This window comes from Bos indicus, chromosome 3, assembly GCF_029378745.1.
Source record: "Bos indicus isolate NIAB-ARS_2022 breed Sahiwal x Tharparkar chromosome 3, NIAB-ARS_B.indTharparkar_mat_pri_1.0, whole genome shotgun sequence".
Taxonomy (NCBI): Eukaryota; Metazoa; Chordata; class Mammalia; order Artiodactyla; family Bovidae; genus Bos; species Bos indicus.
The window spans coordinates 120056192-120073145 of NC_091762.1; the positions used below are offsets into that span (position 1 = coordinate 120056192).

Genomic DNA, 16954 nt, shown 5'->3' on the forward strand with positions numbered 1-16954 from the left:
TCTAAAATTCACAAAGCCCCTGTGATCAGGGAAGCCCAGGGTTGAGACGTTAGCTCACAGTAGTCTCAGATGTTTGCACCCAAAGTATCTCACAAAAGCAGACACAAACCCCCCTTGAGAAGAGCTTCCTCCCCTAGGTGCCCCAATATTCCCAGAGACGAAGATCAGCTACATGGGTGCTCACGGTGGCACACCACCCAACACCCGAGATGAACTTCACCACTAGAGTCAGGGGGAAAATGCAAAGAAAACGTTAGATCCTCAAGGATCTCAGAGGCTGCGCTGTCAGATCCAGATCACAGTGAGTGCACGTAAAGTGTTCACAGCAATAGCGGGAGGGAAAGAATGCAGCAAAATACGGGGTGAACCATGCAGAGCTTAAAACGTAACCCTTTAAATTTCAGAGTTTAGCTGACATTAATCAGCAAATGAAATGGAGCTGAACAGGGAATTAATGAACTGGAAAATGTCCGGAAGAAAATTACCCAGAATGGTCCCAAAGAGACAAAACGATGAAACCAGAAAACCAAGGTTAGAGGCCATGCCACATGGAACAGTTCGTAATCCATCATGGCAGGAGGTTTAATGCACCTCTCACCACTGACAGACCATGCAGACAGGTAATAACAAGCACGGAGACGATTCGAACAACAAAACAATCATGAACTGATGAAAACCTGTGCTCTCTCTTGCCCTCAAAAATTAGAGAAACATTCTTTTCTAAAACATAGGGAACATTTACAATGTTTTACCATGCGGACTCTGTATCAAATGGATCGTGTAATTTGAATAGAATAAAATAAAAAAATCAATAAAAGATCATTAAAAATACATATGTTAGGAAATTTTTTAAAATAAACTTCTTTTTTAAAAACGTTTCTGGCCATGACACGAGACATGCCAGATCTTAGTTTACCGACCAGGAATCAAACCAACGCCTCCTGCAGTGGAAGCGTCAAGTCTTAACCAGAGAACCACCAGGGAAGTCCCAACATCCAAATAACCAACACACAAAAGAAAAAACCACTGCAGAGTTACAAATAAACTCAGTCGTAAATGATCATGCAGATACTACCAGCAAAACCGACAGCAGTTCCATACCCAGCCATGGCGGAGTTGTCAGGACCACGCTCAGCCTCCCACTGTAAACAACTAGCAAACTGGCCCCAGCAGATGCAAATCACTGTTTTTAGACGTGGCAGAAAGGCAGGGAAACACATGGGGATGAGCCCTACCATCGCCAGATCTGCCCAGAGGCGACTTACAGACCTCAGGCACGGGCAGGGGGCGCTTGAACAGCTCAGCGACTTTGATGAGTTGAGGAGATGAAGGTCAGAGTTTGGGTGGGTGGCAGCAGCTGGAATGTGTGGCTCAGAGTCTGGAAAGGAAAGCATTACTTGGTAACAGAGCTCCAGAAATCTTCTAGGGATTCACTTGTCTCACTACCGCTGGTGTTTAGTCGGCCAGTCCTGTCTGACTCTTTGCGACCCCATGGACTGTAGGCTGCCAGGCTGCTCTGTCCATGGGATTTCCCAGGAGAGGGTTGCCATTTCCTTCTCCAGGGGATCTTTCCAACCCAGGGATTGAACCTGCATCTCCTGCACTGGCAGGCAGATATATTACCGCTGAGCCACGAGGGGAACGCGTAGACCACGTCCATGCGCAAGCGGTCCAAGCAAAGAAGACTGAATAATTCCCAAAGCTCAAAATCAGCAGACATCTGTGCTCCCACCAGTCAGAATACAATTCTTTTGATCCCTCCATCCCAGAATCTCCCAGCCCAGATTCCCAAATAAATCAAGTTTATTCTGGGCTTAAGTATCCCTGGAGTGACATCTACCCAAAAGTAATTCTAGAAAAGCTGAAAATCAGGCCTTGAAGGGTCAAATAAGTCTTCAAACAATTTAACTGCCTGACAAAACAAAGCCCACATTCTTCACAGAAGAAAGCATAACTCAGATGCTCCACACTGTAGAAATGGCCCGAATTCAATTTTAAAAACGACTCCACACATGCCAAGTCGCAGGAGATGACTACACACACCAAGATGCAGGAGAAGATGATGTATAACTAGGAGAAAAATTCAGTAGGAATTTTTCTATAACCATTAAAGACATAGATTCAAAAGTTTAAAATTGTAACCACCAAAAGAAAATCAGAAGACTCAGATACTTTTATAAGGGAGTTCTACCATACATACAAAAAAAAAAAACCCCAGATATTTCCAATCTTATACAAACTGTGTAGGAGAACAAGAAAAAGACGGGAAACAGAAGGAGAAAAATTCTATCCCTAACTCATGCACTGAGGCTAAAACGACCTTGGTATCAAATGAGACACAGAAAATTTAAGAAATTAAGATTTAGACCAATGTCCCTGATGAACATAAGATACAAAAGTTCAAAATCTAGCAAGAAAGTCAAACAGAAAACAAAAATGATAATGTGATAGGTTTATTTCAGGAATACCAGTATGGTGATATAATGGCTTAACATTAGGATAGCTATTAATAAAATTCACCACATGTCAGATTAAAGAGGAAAATAGGTCAAGTGAAGTTCTTCATAGATACTGAAGAAGCATGCAAGAATTTTCAAAACCCATTTACGATAAAACTCTTGGCAATGTGAGGATAAAAGAAAACTTTAATCTTATAATGTGTGCGTGCCAAGTTGCTTCAGTTGTGTCTGCCTATGCGACCCCATGGACTTAGCCCACCAGGCTCCTCTGTGCAAGGGATTCTCCAGGCAAGAATACTGGAGTGGGTTGACATGCCCTCCTCCAGGGGGTCTTCCCGACCCAGGGATTGAACTTGGGTCTTCTGTATTGGCAGGTGGGTTCTTTACCACTGAGCCACTGGGGAAGCCAATCTCATGATATGCATCTACTAAAAATCTACCCAAATACCATACTTAACGCTGAAATATTGGGGACACTTTCTTTAAATTCAGGAACGAGTTCAGGATACCTACTGTTACCACTTTTGTGTAAGATTGTAGCAGAGGTTCTTGCCCGAGTGATAAGGCAGGAAGACAGGATAACAGTGGCAAAAGATGGGCTGGACTAGAGTAAAACACACTGTCATTATATGCCGACCATCTGCTTATCTCCACAGAAATCAAGAGGGCCCACAGACAGATTATCTGATTCAGTGGGAAGGGTCAGCAAAATTGCTAGGAACCAATCATGTTGGTACGCACTACAGACAAAGAGTTTTAAAAGTATCTTTTAAGGTACCATTTAAAGAAAAACCGCAAGTACTAAGTACGTCTATGGGAATAAATGCAACAAAGGATACATCACATAGTACAGAAAATCTAAATAAATGAAGAACCATAATCTGTTCTTAAAAAAGAAATTTCAGTATCTTAAAAATGTGTATTTTCACCCAAATGAATCAAAACATTCAGGTGTAACTTCAAACAAAATTAGGTGGGTTTTTGTGTGTGTGTGAAACTGGACAGATTGCTTCTAAGAATTTCTAAATAGTAAGATACTACCAATACCAGTAACAAGCTTGAAGAAACACAGAAGGTAGAGAGCATGTCTGATAACAAGACTTAATATAAAACTGAAGTAATTAACACAGGTGGTTGGGACAAGTAAGTCACCACAATTGTAACAGAAGGGACACCAGAAACAGGCCGGCACACACAGCCTTCTAACATCAGATAAAGGAGGCTCTGCAGACTGATGAGAAGAGAAAGGGGCGCTGAGAAAACTGGTGTCATGGACTGAATGCCTGTGTCCCCCAAAAGTCCTATGTCGAAACCCTACCCTCCAGTGTGACAGCGTTAGGAGGCGGGGCACTTGGGAGCCTCGTGCCTTTAGAAAGCTCCGAGGGGACTTGCTTCCTGTCTCTGCTCTCAGCCCTGTGGAGACACAGAGTCAGCCATCTGCAGCCCAGAAGAGGGCTCTCCCCAGAACCTGGCCATGCTGGACCCTGACCGCGCTGCTGCCTTGATCCTGGACTCCCAGCCTCAAAACTGTGAGAAAGTAGCTTCTGCGGTTTGTAAGCCCCCAGTCCGTGCTGCTGTTCTGTTACAGCAGCCTGGACAGACTAACACAACTGGCCAGTCATGTGGAAAAATACACTGTGAGATCCCCTTTCATCCCCAAACAGAGTCCACGTGGACTGAAGATCTAAATGTGAAAACACAGTTTCGGAAGAAAACAAAACGTGTTCTCTCCATGCTCACCTTTAAGAAGGATTTCGAAGCCCATGAAAGATGCCAAATGGAAAAGTCCAGGCATCAAAATACTATTAAAAGGAGAAGAGAAGTCCACCCACCCAGCCACACGATCAACAAGGACTCACGAGCAGAACATGCAGAGAACAGACAAAGTCAAAGAGACACAAAAGGAAAAAATGGGCAAAAAGATATGAACAGGCAAGATACTTATTTTGCCTTAAAGGACATGATACTCAACCACAACAGTAATTAAGAAAGTGTTGTTTAAAACCACATCCATCAGGTCAGCATTAAAATGTCTGCAACCCCAGCTGTTGTGAGGATAGAACAACAAGAACTTAGGGATCATGGGGGAAAAGTTTGTTGGTTCAACCACTTTCAGAACAACAGGGCAATTTCTAGTAAGGCCGCAGACCCTGTGGCCAGCAGCTGCACAACTGGAGATGCTGTACACGAGCCCAGGAGGCAAGACGGAGGGAACGGAGACACCTAACTGTCCCCGGACCGGAGACCACTCAGTCACACAGGAGCGCTGTCCAGACGTGAAAGTGGATGAAGCGTCCTGGGGAATCCGACAACTCAATTCAGAGAGGAGCAGACAAATGTGTACGGTGAGGTCAGCCCACAGAGCCTCACGCCCTGGCACACTGCTGAGAGCAGGGGAAACAACGGCGCTCCGAGAACGCTGACACTGAATTCAGGATGGTGGGGACGCCCCAGGCCAGGGGTCCAACCGACTGACGCTGAGGCCTCGGCGTGAAGCCCCAGCATGTCAGCACTGGGGACAGAGCCCTGCCTGCCTCTGTGGGCCCGTCTGCAGGGTGGCTAGGACAGGCCCTCCTCCTCCCCCACCCCGTGAGGATTAGGGGTGTGGGCCTCTGCGGCACAGCAGTGCGGCTCTCAGGGCTCATGGGCCCAGTGGGGGGCAGGAGTGGGGAATGAGGCTGAAGAGGGGCCCTGGGTGCAAGTCTGCCTGCAGAACCTCCACAGCAGTGGGGACACTCTCACCCCCTCCACGCCCCCACCCCCAGAGGCCCATGGCCACCAACACTTGGGGCAAACAGCAGCAGGTTCTCTGCAGAAATGGGAGAAAACACCCAGGAAGCACGGCTCCTCTGTGTGGGTGCGGCCCTCCAGATTCTGGCACCGGGGGCACAGCCTGGCTCGCAGCTGCCATCCCTTCACCTAAAGCAGACCTGCTGGCGGCACCCCAACTCTCCCGGCAAGACGGGGGAACACATCCACTCCCCAGCAGGGCCCCTAAGATGAATGGACCAAGGCCCACCACGTGCATGAGGGATGTAACAGCTTCAGCATAAAATAATGCAGCAGAAAACAGGCCCTGTGAGAAAGAGAAAACAACTCAACAAGCAACAAACCTCTCTAAACTTATCAGAATGTTTCGAGAACACACTGCATTTTCAAAACAAGAACAGGGTGCTATGAAACGGGAGCTCACAGAGACAAGGCAGATGGTGCTCTTAGTGATAAACTGTAGATGCTGAAACACAAAATTCCCCCAGAGAACTCCAAAATGAAGTCCAAAAATTGTCCAGAAAATAGGACATAAAAGAGACAGAATGAGAGAAAACACCAGAACACCGAAGACCAACGCATGAATCCAAGGAAGAAAACAGGAAAAAGGAAAGGGGAGAAATGTGCACAGACAGGAGAATAAAGCCTGTCTTCCGTTGGAAGGCCCTGCTGAACACCAATACACACAAAAGCCCACACCGAACCCGTCCACGGCTGGTCGGGAATCCACAGATGAAGAGAGGACGCTAAGAGATCCAGGGAGGGAAGTCGAGTTGCTGACAAAGACTTCTCTTGAGCACCTGGTGCTGGTGACGATGACAAAGCCTTCAGCATGAGTTACTGACAAGGAGGGCCCCAGACGGAGCAGCAACCCAGTGTGAGGACAGAGCGAAGATGCTCTCGAGCAGCCAAGGACTCACCACCCTTTTCAGGAAGTCACACAAGGATGTGCTCCAGCAAAAGCAACACAGGAAGCCAAGAAAGCAGCCGCTCTGGGGCCCATCAAACAGGGAGCTCCAGCCCAGGGGATGCAGAGAGCAGCAGGAAGGAGGCGGCTTCCGGGGCGAGGATGCCAGGAAAGAGGGCACTCAGCAGAAGAGAGGGAGTGACTGAGAAGCTGGGGGAGGGGAGGACAAAGCAGATGCACTCAGACACTAGGGAGAGCTGTGCTCTGCTCCGCCCTGACCCCTGCCTGGCCCCACATCACCACTCAGCCTGGAGCTGCCGCCCTCCCGGGGTGGGTGTGGAGGCTCCCGGGGAGGAGGAGGACCAGGGAGGAACAAGCAGGTAAGGCCTGCAGTCTGTGTGTGCGAGCGTGTGTGAGGATGTGTGTGCAAGCGTGTGTGAGGATGTGTGTGTGAGTGTGTGTGTGAGAGAGGGTGTGTGCACGCAAGTATGTATGTGTGAGGGGTGTGTGTCACAGTGTGTGTGAGGATGTGTGTGTGAGTGTGTGTGAGAGAGGGTGTGTGCACGCAAGTATGTATGTGTGAGGGGTGTGTGTCACAGTGTGTGTGTGAGGATGTGTGTGTGAGTGTGTGTGTGAGAGAGGGTGTGTGCACGCAAGTATGTATGTGTGAGGGGTGTGTGTCACAGTGTGTGTGTGAGGATGTGTGTGTGAGTGTGTGTGTGAGAGAGGGTGTGTGCACGCAAGTATGTATGTGTGAGGGGTGTGTGTCACAGTGTGTGTAAGAGGGTGTGTGTGTGAGTGTGTGTGTGAGAGAGGGTGTGTGCACGCAAGTATGTATGTGTGAGGGGTGTGTGTCACAGTGTGTGTGAGAGGAGGTGTGTGTGTGTGTGAATGTGTACGTGTGAGGGGGTGTTTCTGTGAGAAAGAATGTGTGTGGGGGGGAGTGTGTGTGTATGTGAGTGTGGAAGAGAGTGTGTATGAGTGTGTATATGTGAGGGGGTGTTTGTGTGAGAGAGAATGTGGGTGTGTGGAAGACAGTGTGTGTGTGTGTGTGAGTGCGAGACTGTGTGTGTACGTCTGAGTGTGTATGTGTGGGGGTGTTTGTGTGAGAGAATGTGAGCGTGTGAGCGTGTGAAAGTGACTGTGTCTCCGGGTAGCCCTCCAGTCTGCCCAAGCGCGACGGGGAGCAGAGTGACCGGCCCGGCGCCCGGCCCGACGTCTCCCACCACCGCACAGACCCCCAGCAGCCCTGACGGCAGGAGCAGCAGGGCCGCCGCCCGCCCACCGGCGCCCTGTGTGGGCGGGGCGTGAGGCGGCCGGGGGCGGGGCGTGGAGTGGGCGGGGCCGGGCGGGGCGGGGCTCGGCCCAGAGCTGAGCCGGGATTAGCAGAATAAATCCCAGGGATAGAGAGGAGCGGACGGTGTGTCCCGCTCCGTCCGGTGGCACCTACCGGACTGCCAAGGGGCCGGGCAGGGGTGGGGAGCCAGCTCGGGTGGTGTGGGTGGGGAGCCAAAGCCCGCAGGGGGGCTGGCGGAAACGCAGAGGGCTCAGGAGGCTCGGGCTCCGCTGACCGCTGACCTTGAGTGTGTCCTCCCCCCTCCAACACCGCGGCCCCCTCACCGGGGCCCGGAGGCGCTAAACCGGGGGCGCTGGGGGAGCTTGGGGTCACCGCTGGACCAGAAGCCAGGGCCCTGGCGGTGCTCCGGAGTTCAAACGCAAACCTGCTCGAGCAGGTGGCGCAGGAAGCACGGGTCTGCCAGTCGCCCCATCTGCCATCTCGCCCTCCCCCCAACCCTGGGCTGCCTCTGCGGGTGGCGCCAGGTGGGAAGGGTCCCCTCAGCGAAGGGGACAGCCCAGCGGCCTGCCCGTGTCCCTGGGCACCCCAGCTGAGGAGAGCTTGGGGGAGGGCATGGCCCTCAGAGTTCTCAGAGGGGCGCCTGGCTGTGGGGCGGGGGCGGGGGGAGACGGTGCAGGAGGCACACGGGGCAGGCGTGGGGAGCCCGGGCCTTTCGGTCTAATACTAAGTTTAGAGCGCTCTGGGGAGCACCAGGGACTGGGCACGGGGGTGACCCCAGCCAGCTGCTCTCCATCCCAGGGGAGGCGGCCCAGGCCCCTCCAGGCTCGGAAGGGTCTCAGGCCTGAAGAACTAAAGGCCAGGGTGGGGTTCCCAGCCCCCTGGCAGCAGGACCCGCGCCCTGCTCACCCACCTTGGCTGGCTATTTGAGCTGAAGGGACCTGCTCCTGAGGCTGGGCACCCCCATCTCCACCTCCCACTCAGGTCTGTCCCCCCATTCTTGGTCCCTCCCCCAACCCCATCCCACCTCCGCAGGGCCCACTTCCCTGCTCTGCTTCCAAAGGATGCGGTCAGCCCTGGGTCAGCAGCGGCGACACCCAGGGACTAAAGGGGGCCAAGGCTGGTGGCTGGGGCCCCTCGGCCCGGTGTGTCCGGTGTGACTCCCAGCTTGCTGCACACCAGCCTCCACCTGGCTGTGTGTGGCCGGCCCCGCGGGAGGTCGCAGGAGGGCGGTCTGTGGGAGGACACGCAGGAGGGGCACGCCCGTGGCGGGCAGCCGCAAGCCCTCCTCAGGACCCTGACTCCACGCCGGACGCTCAGTCTCCCTGTGGAGCACACCCCGCGGACAGCCCTCCGCCGCCCTCAGCTCCAGGCCCAGCACGGGATGAGCTCCGAGTCCCCGCCCTGGCTGGGACCCGGCCCCCTCAGCAGCTTTCACAGCCCGGGAAGCAGACTGTCCCCGTTCACTGCATCTCCCAGTCAGTGGCCTCTTTGCAACGGTCAGCCCAGAAGGTTCCTGAGCCTTGACCGCAGTCGAGTGCAAACCTGAGACCTGACCCAGCCCGCAGCATCCTCCACCCTACACTGCAGACGCTGCAGGCGCCGCCCCCGCCTCACTCCTGACCCCCGAGCCCCGCGGCCTCAGCCGGGGCGGGTGGCCAACCACACCTGCAAAATGGCCGCCGCAGGTACGGCCCCCGCCCCCACTCCAGACCCCAGCGGCTCGCTCAGGGAGATGGGCACGCGTCTCGGTAAAGGTCCCCCTTACAGTCCGAGAGCGGGGGGCGGGGGAGGAGGGAGGCGGAGGCGGCGGTGCTGCAGAAGCGCGCGGGGCGACTCCCCGGGGTTAGGACGCAGACGGCCCTGCGCACACTGGCCTCCCCGCACCACCGCCTCACCGCAGCCGCCGGGGCCAGCCAGCCCTTTGCCCTACGGTCTTCTACCCCAGCAACGTTGGCATCCCCGGGAGGGGCGGCCGCCTGGGGTGGGGTCCGCGGATCTCGGCGGGAGAGCCCCCATCCCCGGGAACGTGGGCGCGCATCGCGCCCGCGCCCGGCGGGCCCCATGACTCGGCATTCCCTCCTTCCCTCCCCCTCCCCGCCCTGCGGCCCGCGGTCCCCCGCCCACCCAGCGCCTGGCAGACGGCTGACCCTCCCTCCCCACCGGGATGCTGTCCGGGCCCCTCCCCGAGCGCGAGAGATGCCTGCTGGGTTGGCCGGAGAGCTAGGGAGGGAGGCAGCTTAAAGGACGAGCCAAAAGGGCTGCGCGGCGGCGCCCCTGTCACCCGAGCCCCGGCGTCCGGGAGCGCCTCCAGCCGAGACGTCGCGGTCCCGCAGCCCCCTCCCCTCCTGCGGCCGGGCCACACCTGTTACTGGGGCGCCGGCTGCGTGGATGCAAGCCGTGTCCGCAGGCGTGCCCTCCCAAACCGTGAGCCTTTCTGGAAGGGAGAAGGGGTCTCTTGGGAGGAGGACGCGACCTGGACTGAGCGCTGGGCACTCCCGGCGGCGCGCACCAAGCCGGCGGCCAGCCCTCCCGCCGCAGCCCCCGCCCGCCCGCTTGCCCGCCCGTTTTGCTCCCCGCTCCAGCATCCGCCCTCCCCAACCCCGGGGACCAGGGCCCCTGCCTGCGCCCCGCCGCCCGGGACACCCTCCCTCCGGCCGGGCCGCGCCAGCCGCGCCCCCTCCCGGGTGCCCCTTCCGCCTCTCTCCCCTTTGCCCATCCCTCCCCTCCCCCGCCGGTGCAGTCCCAGCCCGGGCCGCTTCCCGGGTGTCGGCTCCAGCCCGGGCGAGTGGAAGATCCGGGAAGCGGAGAGGGTTTATCGAGATGCTGCCTGCGCCCTCCCCGCAGCGACCCCGCCCGCGCCAGACCAGCGTCCCCCTGCAGCCGAAGCCGCAACCAAAGGGCCTCTCCAGAGGGCCGTGCCTCGCTGCGCAAGAAGGGCGGACACTCCTGAATTTGCCCCATTGTTCTCCGCAGGGACGGGGGAGGGTCGGGGAAGGGAAGGGGCCGCGCCGAGGGCTCCGGGCGCGAGCTCCCCGCCGGGGCGCTGGGCGCAGGTGCGGGATGCGGCCCTGGAAGCCTGGCGAGCCGCGGCCCTACCTCTCCGGCGTCACTGGTGGCGGTCGCGCGGCATGAGCACCGGCAGGGGCGCGGGTCCCGAGCGAGCGCAGAGCGGCTGCTGCTCCCCGGCTGCGCTGGGCGCTCTGACGGCGGCACCGCGTGACGGCTGCGGGCCCCCGGCCCGGCCCGCCCCGCGCCCCTCCCGCCGCGCTGGTTGGCTGCGCGCGGCGCCAGAGCCCCAGCCGCCAGCTGGTTTGTCGCGCGGGGAGAGGGACGGGCGTCGCGGCCGCCGCGGGGCCGGAGGGGGCTGGGGCCAGAGGGGGCTGGGGCCTGGGTGTGACATCACCGCTGACGGGCGGCGCCCTGGTGGGGAGGTGGGGGCCGGGCAGCGCAGCCGGGACGCGCCGCCCCCTCCTCTAGCGCAACCCCAGCTCACGGGGCAACCCCGAGGCCCCGCGACCATCCACCTGCATTTGCCAGCGTGCCCCGCGCGCCTGGCCCTCCCCAGCTCGGAGCCCTTTCGCGTGAAACCACTAAATCCCTACCTGCCCCACCCGCGATGCTGGCAGGACAAACGCGTCGACGAGGAGAGACAAACTCGGGTGGGCTCCTCTCTCGGGGAGGGGGCGTGGGGGTGTAAGGGGTGTGGGGACACGGACTCCGAGGTGTAACAGGTGGGTTTTTCGATCGCGCCTGGCGTTCGGCCAGAGCATCGCAGACAGCCCTCAGCGCGGGGATGATGCAACCGGCCGGCCAGCGGGCCTGCCGCCTCTCCTCCCGGCATGCCTCGGGGGGAGACCCCCACCATCCTCTGGCCCCCACGCCCCCGTCCCCACACCCTGTTTCTCCAGCTCAGCTCGTTGAGACCAAGTCACTGGCGGCCCTCGGTCCACAGCCGCAAACCCCAGCCTTCGTCAGCCCCCCAGCCGGAAAGCAGGTCACCAGGGACGGACTGGCATCTCTGCCTGCCACCGGCCTCCATCCACAGCCCCACCGCTGGGCATTTTTGACAAAGCCTCCGGCCAGCTCACCCACCGGAACTGCGGTGACGTCATGCCGCCCCTTCCCACGCAGCCCCTGGCGCCTGCACCCTTCCTCCCCAGGGCCAAGCCTCTGCTGCGTCCAGCAGGTGCCAGGCGCTACCCTAAGGGTTTGCTCCGTTAACCATTTAATCCCCACCCGGCGTCTGAGGGAGATGCTTCACCTCCGCGTGCAGCGTCCGTGGGGCCTGGGCCTTGAAAGTGGCAAGGGCGCAGGCACATACAACCACCCTACTCTCCAGAGTCCCAGAGAGCCTCTGTTTCCTGGAACTACCTACATAAAAGAGGAATTATTGTTCTTCCAAATTTTTGGTGGAAACGGCAGAACTACGTGGGCCCCAAGGAGGTGAATCTTTCATCACTCCCTGTGTTTCATACTTATCCCTCTGGTCAAGTGCTCTATTTCTTGAGCTAAATCTGGCATGTTTCTAGGAATTAATCCATTTCACTGCAATTTTAGAATATTCTTATATCTACTGCTTTGAACCTTTAAACCATAACTTTGTAACCCTCCTAAATTTCTGACCTTTTTAAAGCCACAGAATTCCTCCTGCAGCGCTGCCTCAGCTGGGCCTCACAAAATCTGGATGAGCAATGTTTTCATTTTCTTCAGATCTGAATATTTCTTTTAAAAATATTTATTTATTTGGCTGCACCAGGTAAACTTGACAGGTTCAGAATGAAGGTCAAGGAGTCTCCCTGTTTCTGGCTGGAGGTTGCTGCTCTTCTTCCTTCCTGCAGACAGGTTTTGAAAATGATCAGACCCGTGTAACAGAAATGTCCACAGCAGAACAAACTTCCTTGCGGTCACCTCATTGCATTGTGGAAAGGAGGCCACCCTCAGAGACTGGGAGCCACACACAGCTTGCGATCTAAATAACAGTAAAGTGATCCCACACCTCGAATGAATTTTCTGGAATGCAAGGATGGTTCAGTATTAAGGACTCCATCAGTATAATCTACCATTCTAGTAAGTCAAAGGATAAAAAGAAATAGGATTATTTTAGTAGATATTGAAAGGCTTTTGACCAAAGGGCCACCCACTTTTTGGTTAAAAAGCAAGTAATTATACCCTTTGGGGAAAAGATGCCTTCTTCTTTCACTCGAGGAAAAGCAGCCCTTCAGGGTCTTGGAGGACAAGAGACTAGCCAGAATTAGTGTCTGGCTTCATTCTTCATCAGCTGTCTGACTCCAGGCAAGTTCACCAGCACCTGGGTCTGTCACCTCTCCTGCAGGTGGGATGAGAACAATGCCAACCTCAAAAGGCAGTGGTGAGGATTCGTGCGTGCAGTGCTAGGTCCGGGGCTGGGCACACAGCAAGCCCAGTACCAACAGTAGCTGTAATGGTGAAGCAGCAAAAGAATTCCCGTTTAAAGAGGGATGTTGTCTCTGGTTTATTTAGAAGTATCAGCCAATGCAATTATAAAGGAGAAAAAAAGGTTAAAACATTGAAGCAAAAGAGAAACAAAATTATCAATATTTGCAGATGATGTAATTCTCTACTAAGAAAATTTCAGGGATGAGTGAAGAGCTATGGGAAGCAGTATGTTAATGGGAAGGTAAGAAAAGTTATCACCAAGAAGACAACAGTTTCCATAAAAACAGACCAGAACCAGTTAGAGCTTATAGTGGAGGAATCCAATCACAACAGTATTAAGGGAGGGAAAATGCCGGGAAATAACAGGAAATGTGCAGGCTTCCTGTTCATAGAGAAAGTATACAGGAAAACTCTGAAAATTCATGAAAAGAGAGCAATTAATGGAAAAGCATTATATACTCTTGGAAAGGAAGAATTACATTGTTTAAGGTCCAGTTTTCCCTAAATTATGAGACTGCTGCGCTGCCTACTGCGCTAAGAGGGCAGGTCAGTTTTTCTAAATTAAAGCTACACATTTGTTGCAATCTCAGTCCAGTGTTCTTGCCTGGAGAATCCCAGGGACAGGGGAGTCTGGTGGGCTGCCATCTATGGGGTCGCACAGAGTCGGACACGACTGAAGCGACTCAGCAGCAGCAGCAAGTTAAAGAAGAAGCAAAAGTGAAAGACTAGTGGGGAAGTTTGTTAGAAAGAAAAAGAGTGAAGAGGATTTGCCCAATTAGGTCTTAAACATATCGTGAAATTCTGAAACATATCATGTCATCTAAAAAGATGACAGTATTAAAGGAAACAGATCAAAAGTTTATGATAAAGGCATCATTTCAAAAAATTTGAAGAAAATAGATGATTTTTATAACTAGTGTAGGATAATATGGGAAATATATAAAGTTGGATCCCCCTTGACACAACATCAAGATAAATTCCAATGAGGTAAACATTTATCTGTAACAATGACATTTTAGGAGACTAGAATGCATTGTGAATGGATGCACTCAGCATCTCGGTGCACAGAAATCAGGATACATAAGCTGATTGCCCCAAAGAAGACAGAAGGACTACATAAAAATTAAGCATCAACTGATAAAAACAATAATTAAAAAAAAAACAAACATCTACATGGCCCAAACATCATAAACAAAGCCAAGAGACCAACCCCACCCTGGAAAAACATTTCAAAACATATGATGACGAAAGGAACTTCCTAAAGGAGTAAAAAGCTTATGTAAACTAATAACAAAAATTGTAAGTAACCACCAGAGAAATGGCCAGGAACTATGAGGGGGTGGAGGGACACTGCAGAAAGAAAATTGCTCAATAAGCAAAGAGAGTCCTACTTAAAGAAATGCAGGTCAAAACAGTGCACTATTTTTTCTGACCTAGCACACTGTACAAAAGGTGAATGTTGGGTGACACGTGTGTGGCGAGGGAGTGGGGAGGTGAGCTCTCCGCACTTGGCCGTGGTTGGCATCAGCTATTTGATTTCCCCGAATGTGTCTGCATTTAAGGCGCCCCTCTCCTTGATTCAGCAATCCCATGGCTAGAAATTTGCCCACGGTATCTACATATGAAAATTTGCCCCAAGAAACAAGATAAGCAAGGGGTTCACCCATGGGCACTGGCTAAATGCATCAGGGTGAACAGGAGAGATTTCTCTGGTGCTACTGAAAAGAACGAGTCTTAAAAGTTATGCGCTGATGTGGAAAGATCAGCAAGATGTTTGTTAAATTATGTAAAAGGAGCACAGGAGAGTGTGCATAACATACCCCACCAATCATAAGAAACTGTTAGCCGTGTTTGCCATGGTGGAGGCTACTGTTGGGGAGGGAAGCCAAGGATACATTCATGTATATATTCCTGTATATGTAGTTTGAATGCTCTCATCATATTCAGGTATATTTTTGTAGGTTAATGGCACTGAACTTAAGAGTAGACATTAAGACCCATTTTCATTTTTCACTTTTTGGGGTACCATTCGCAATACTAATAACTACTACATTAAATTGTTTAAGTTTTAAAAATCTTATCAAAGCTGTAGACTTCCATAAGGCTGAGAGACAAAAAGACTCCAGTCCATCCAAATACTCGTTAAGTCATATAAAACTGCTGATGCTCAACTAGTTTTGACTATGAAAAATAGTAATTTTAAGTGGTTTAGCCTCATAAGAATGTTGTAGAAAAAATATATCACAAAATTCAAAAGACACAAACCAAGTCCTTGCAAAGAGGAGAGAAAAACACCCCAGGCATCACAAACCAAAAGGGAACTACAAACCGTGGTGGTGGCTACACCAAGGGGAGCTGCTCCAGGGGTGGGGATGGTAAGGTCTGGACAGCAACATGCGGGTGCAGAGGGGACCAGGGGAGTCAGGTGGATAAGGGGTCCAGCCGAAGGAGCTCTGTGGGCAGGATGAACGACTGTCCAACACGGGTCATCCTTGGGGCGTGAACCTGCTTGAGTCCTCTGAGCAAAGTTGGGAAGAAAAGGGTTGGGCCAGGGCTCCTGCCTGGCGGGCAACCAAAATCTAGGCCAAGTCATGGCTCAGCAGAAAAGCCAAGGGTCGGTAGTGGGGTTGGGGAAGCAGGGAGCTAGGTGGAGCCTGTGCCCTGTGCTTGAGAAGGATCCCTGAACTTTCAGAGGGAAGAATAGAGTATTGAAACAATATTTGCAGAAGTACTGGCTTAGACTTTTCCAGAATTGTAGATAGAAGTGCTTAGTGAGGAATCAGTATGATCCCAAGTAGGAAGAAGAAGACCCAATCTGCAGAAACCAGAGACAATGAATAAGTGAAATGACGGGGTCAAAAGACAAGTCACCTGAAAAGAAGCCACAGTCGGGGTGGGTGGGGGATGCGCGGCTATGGAGCCAGGTGGGAGCCCTGGAAGAGTCTGAGAGGACACGTGGAATGTGAACTGCTGCGCTGTCTTATCCCCGGCCTCGTCTACCCAAGCCCTCTGCGCCGCGAGGACCACAGAGCATCTGCTGTTTTTACGGCCCAGGCCCTCGAGACCCCGCCCCACTGGAGGCCCTGCTCAATGGAGGCCCGCCCATTGGAGGTGCAGTCTGGTTGCCTTGGCAACCCCCCCCGCGGCAGAGTTCCGGGCTTGGCGTGCCGCAGGGGAACGCGGTTGCCACAGCAACGGTGGGGCGTGTCCGGCCTGGCACCGGGAGCCGAGTGTTCATCCCCGCAGACACAGATGCTGTTGCTCCTGAGACGAGAGGGCCCTCGGGGTACCGAGCCAGACGCGGAAGTGAGGCCAGTTCGCGCGGTGCTCTGTGGGCTCCAGCTGCCTCGCGGTGGGGTTCCAGATCCAACGCCGCAAGGCCCTTAGCGGCACTTTCGGTTCAGTTCAGTCGCTCAGTCGTGTCCGACTCTTTGTGACTCCATGGACTGCAGCACGCCAGGCCTCCCTGTCCATCACCAACTCCCGGAGCTTACTCAAACTCATGTCCATGGAGTTGGTGAGGGGAAACTGAGGCCAGAAAGGGAAAGACTTGCTCCAAGTCAAAATGCTGGTGTCCAGGCAGGATCCTGCCAGTCCAGCCAGGACCGTTTTCGTCCCAACATTGGCTGCAGCGTGTCCAGGCCCCAAGGTGACCTGTGCGTCAGTTTCCCCGATCTAGTGCATCCTGTGTCCACAGAGTGCTCCTATCTGGTGGAAGCCCACCTGTCCCCCATTTAGCCCCTGGAGGCCTCTGCCCCGCTCCACCAGGGCCCACCCGAAGTCATGCTCTCTCTCCAGTTTCTGCAGCCTTCCCATCCTCCAGAGTCCCATCTGGAAGCCCCTCCACGCAGCCTTCCGCCTTCCCCCACTCCACCCCGGGCTGGAACATCTCCCCCCTCCGAGCTCTCTCTTGCTTCATCCTCAGAGGGTCTCATGTGGTTGTGTTTAAAGTGGACCCATTGCCCTCCTTGGGGTTCAGGGAAGAGCAAAGCCAGTGTGTCCACACTCAGGTGTGTAAACTGTCTGAGAACCAGGCTGTCTGGTGCATCCCAGGCAGGAGAACACAACAGATCCCCCAGGCTGGTGGCAACACCCGTGCCACCACCC

At 54.1% G+C, this 16954-nt stretch overlaps 1 protein-coding gene and 1 long non-coding RNA gene across 25 annotated transcripts in view; both read right to left on the reverse strand.

Annotated features, from left to right (window-relative positions):
• The window catches only part of KIF1A (kinesin family member 1A), an 89554-nt gene extending 78911 nt beyond the window's left edge, over positions 1-10643 (reverse strand). For 17 of the 24 annotated variants that reach the window (XM_070787060.1, XM_070787059.1, XM_070787058.1 and 14 more), the window contains exon 1: positions 10529-10642. The gene's annotated coding sequence lies outside the window, so the exon portion shown is untranslated. Of the gene's footprint in view, positions 1-1269; positions 1291-10528 lie in introns of those variants that run through there. The other 7 variants (XM_070787041.1, XM_070787043.1, XM_070787042.1 and 4 more) reach the window with 2 other exon arrangements.
• A 1462-nt stretch (positions 10644-12105) lies between these two features.
• On the reverse strand, positions 12106-16184 carry LOC139182321 (uncharacterized). Its single transcript, XR_011565985.1, has 3 exons — positions 15719-16184; positions 12602-12758; positions 12106-12264 (listed from the first exon to the last, which is right to left on the reverse strand). It is a non-coding gene; the product is annotated as an uncharacterized lncRNA (long non-coding RNA).
• Between the last annotated feature and the right edge of the window lie 770 nt (positions 16185-16954).